This window comes from Manacus vitellinus, unplaced genomic scaffold, assembly GCF_001715985.3.
Source record: "Manacus vitellinus isolate BGI_N305 unplaced genomic scaffold, ASM171598v3 scaffold_157_pilon, whole genome shotgun sequence".
NCBI classification, from domain to species: domain Eukaryota; kingdom Metazoa; phylum Chordata; class Aves; order Passeriformes; family Pipridae; genus Manacus; species Manacus vitellinus.
The window spans coordinates 77508-81556 of NW_021939108.1; positions in this window are offsets into that span (position 1 = coordinate 77508).

The following is a 4049-nucleotide window of genomic DNA, read 5'->3' on the forward strand; positions in this document are numbered from 1 at the left end:
TATTTAGTTAAACTTTACTGGTGATCTGGATGAGGGGACCAGATATACCCTCAGTAAATTCGAAGGCAACACCAAGTTGGGTGGGAAGGGTTCAAGAAATGACAGGACGTGTGGCACTTAGTGCCATGGTCTAGTTGACAAGATGATGATCAGTTAAAGGTTTGACTCAATGATCTCAGAGTTTTTTTCCAACCCAAATGATTCCGTCATTCTGTAATTATAAATTGGCTCACAAGAAATAAGCCAAATACACTCAAAACACAAATACAGGGCTTCCTGTTTAGGAAACATTCCTCCTCAGTCCTCCCAAAACGATAAAATCTTATTACACTATACTAACCTTGCCAGAATGGCTAACAGCATTTCTTTAATACGTTTCTTAAATATTTTTCAAATTATGATGGCAATGGTGTACGCATTTTAAGGATTTTGAGAGACATCAAAAAGCACAATGGCTTTCTCCCTTCACCCAGTGTGACACATATGTCACTGTTATAAAATGAAAATTAGCAACGTGCAATTCTATACTTTATAGAAATTTTTTCTAGTTATGCTCGTCGTTGTTTATAATTCAATTACTGTCCTAGTTAGGACAGCTGAGACCAGTTCATCATGGTATGGGTGTAACCCAAAACTGTATATTCTATAGCCTTCCACGCCATTTCCCAGAAATTGTTAGCAGTAGAGGCCTGTATATGTTCCTGTCCTCATACCCTTTTATGGAATTCCCCGCTCTGAGGGAAGGACTGAGCATCCTCATACCCTTTTATGGAATTCCCTGCTCTGAGGGAAGGACTGAGCATTCCTGCCTGAACTGGAGAATATATAAACTTGGAGTTTTGGAACCTTTTTACCACCCGTGGGATCCAGAGGAGGACTGCAGCTCACCGCTCTCGGCCAGACTGAGACCACCACCCTCGACTGGACTGCAATCACCATTTTGACCGGACTGCAACAGCTCTCCCACCAGCAGGTTTTTTCACTCTCCCTTTACTTTGGACTCAGGGGGGCCCATGGAACACCGTTTTGTTCATATCCCAGGGTACTGGGTTGTACATTTGGGTTTTTGTGGATTGAAGCCAGTTGCTTGTCTGTATAATCATACTTGTTGTGTTGTTTTATTAAATTGTTATTCTGACTTGTGGTCTCTCTTTTGAGTTGAGTTCATTTCCCCTGCTGGTTAACTCTTAAACCAGCACAATTACACACCTACCTTTTCATTAAAAACTTCTACACTCCTCCTTGCCCAGCAGTAAGACATACAGAGGCAGTACTCAGTAATCTGTAACTCATATGGCAGCTCTGGAACACGTCATGACCTGCTGTGATAAAGCTATGAGGTCACACTATTTTATCAAAGAGAACTGAATTATAATAAGAAAACTCAGTTCTAAATCTGATAAAATACTTTATTTGGCAAATTAACAACAAATTTTTCTGTAAAATTACACACAGTTGAAAAGCTTAATCATGTTGAACAGCCTAATGACTCAGAAGTAAACTACATCAGAAGTTAGGAAATAGCTACTTGCATACAAATTGGGGAGAATTCCTATTAAGAAAATGTACATAGTAACAAATACCCGAATCCCTGAATCGGGGATTTTTCCTGCTGCATTTTCTGTGCTATTTTGTTGATAAGATAAACAACCCTGTGTATGTGTTACACATTCTGAGTTCATGAGAAGCAATTTGTCTCACCCAAGTTGAGGCTTCAAGAGAACAGGGAACTGGGTTTGTTGTATCTGGAGGTGTCATAGATTTACTTGTTCTAAAACACCAAGCAGGGAACTTTTCTTTCCAGTGCATTTGTGTAAAAGAAAAATGTTGAACAAGGGAGGGGGGTAGGTGTTTGCCCAGGGTAATTGACACACACAAAGGAACTAGCTAGTAGATCCACGTTCCAAGATGATGGCCCTCTGAAGACTGTGGGGAAGGGTGGGGAGGGTTTTTTTTTTCCTCTCCTCCAAAACGGACACTTCACTACTGCCCTAACTCAGGCAAGGTGTATGTTGGAGGAGTCCGAGGTTCACTTTGTTTTCAGCGTGGTCACCTGGCTGTTTCTGGTCCCGGTTTGCCTCCGCTTGCCTGTGCCCTGCTCTGCCCCCAGCCTGGACCTGCTCAGATTTTGCTTCAGAGAGGCTTGATCCACCTGCAGATGAACTTTTTGGGGAGGACGCCGCCCTTTCCCTCCTCCGCTCCTGTGCTGGCAGTGGCTTGTGCCCATCGACAAAGGGGAGGGAAATCCCAGCCACAGTGAGCCGCAGACAGTGTGAGTTTCGTGGGAAGAGCCCCCTTTTTCCCCTTTTTTCCTCTTCCCCTTCACGGTGTGTGAGGGAAGATCTCCATTTTTGGCTTCTCCCGCTCACCGGGGCCACACGCGGCGACCGCCAGAGCCTGACAGTGTCCCCTGCAGATCAACGCCGAGCACGGCAGGCTCTGCTCCTCCGGTGATCCAGCAGCACCCCTGCTGACCGTGGTTGGAACTGCCCAAAAGGTGGGAAGTACCGAACTGTTCCCTTTCTGAAGGGGACTTTTGGGTACAGGATTATTGTTTGGTCGGTTTTGTGTTCTTTCGTTGTCCTACCAATACACATATATCCTTTATTAAAGGGCTGTTATTTTTACTTTCTCCATACTTCCTGAATTGGAGCCTCTTAAATTTGGATTTACAATTGCTTAGAGGGAGGAGTTTGGTCTTGCTCATAACTCATCCTCCTTAGTAAAACACTTCAGTCTCATTAAACTGAGACAGGGGGGAACAAAACCGAGAAAGGCTAAGGAACATTAGTGGGTTATAATGGCATTCCAGACCAGTCAAAGGTAGAAAAGATTAAATCTGCTTTCTTAATTTTTGAGTGGAAAGGATTGAATCTTTCTTCTTAATATTTATGTGCAGTGTGTTCTGACATAGCCTGTCTGTCTCTAGCTGATCATTTTTACCAGGTAACTTTGAAAAAAGGCAAAGCCTGATCAGGTGTAAGAGACTAAAGTACTGATGAAGCTGCTGTGACTGTTACAACTTTCCTAAAATGTATGTTTCCGCAAAGTCTTGCAATTTTTATGTTGTCATCATCTTACCCCAGGTAAGTACGACTATTGAAATTTTGGCCAGAAACAGAAACATCACTCCAAAATTAAAAGCATCGGTCTTCATAGCCCGAGATGAAGAAATTAAGCAAAAAACAGCCCAGTCCCACTTTATGTGTACCAGGACAAAAAGTACCACTAAGAAATCAGGAAGAGTGTGGCCAGCAGTTCGATGAGGTGATCCTCCCCCTCTAGCTGGCCCTAGTGATGCCACATCTGAAGTGCTGTGTCCAGTTCTGGGCTCCTCCCCGCAAGAAAGACAAGGAGCTATTGGAGAAGGTCTATCTGAGGGCAACAAGGATTATGAGGGGTCTGGAGCATCTCTCTTATGAGGAGAGGCTGAGGGAGCTGGGCCTGTTTGGTCTAGACAAGACAGAGAAGATCTCATTAATGCATACAAATATCTCAAAGCCAGGTGCCAAGGGAATGGTGCCAGACTCTTTTCAGTGGTTCCCAGCAACAGGACAGGGAGCAAGGACCATAAACTAAAACACAGGAAGTTTCATCTCAACATGAGGGAGAACTTCTCTACATTGAGGGTGTCAGAGCACTGGAACAGGCTGCCCAAGGAGGTCATGGAGTCTCCCTCTCTGGAAACATTCAAAACCCACCTGGATGTGTTCCTGTCATCTGCTTCAGGTGACCCTGCCTTGCAGCGGGGTTGGACTGGATGATCTCCCGAGGTCCCTTCCAACCCTAACAATTCTGTGAAATGGAGCAGATATTACTTATGTGTAATAGACGCACAACTTTTAGATTTAAAAATTTTTTTTTTTTTTCAAAAAACCCCAAAACACTGTAAAGTAAATTTCACTTTCCCTATTTATGCCAGAGCAGGCGACGCGCAGCAGAATGGCTGAAAGCTTTGGAGTTGTGTTTTCTGTTCCTGACACCTCGGGCGTGGGCGTCAGCGTAGCCAGCAGCCCTCCGCACACCGGCACCGGGACCCGGTACCGAGG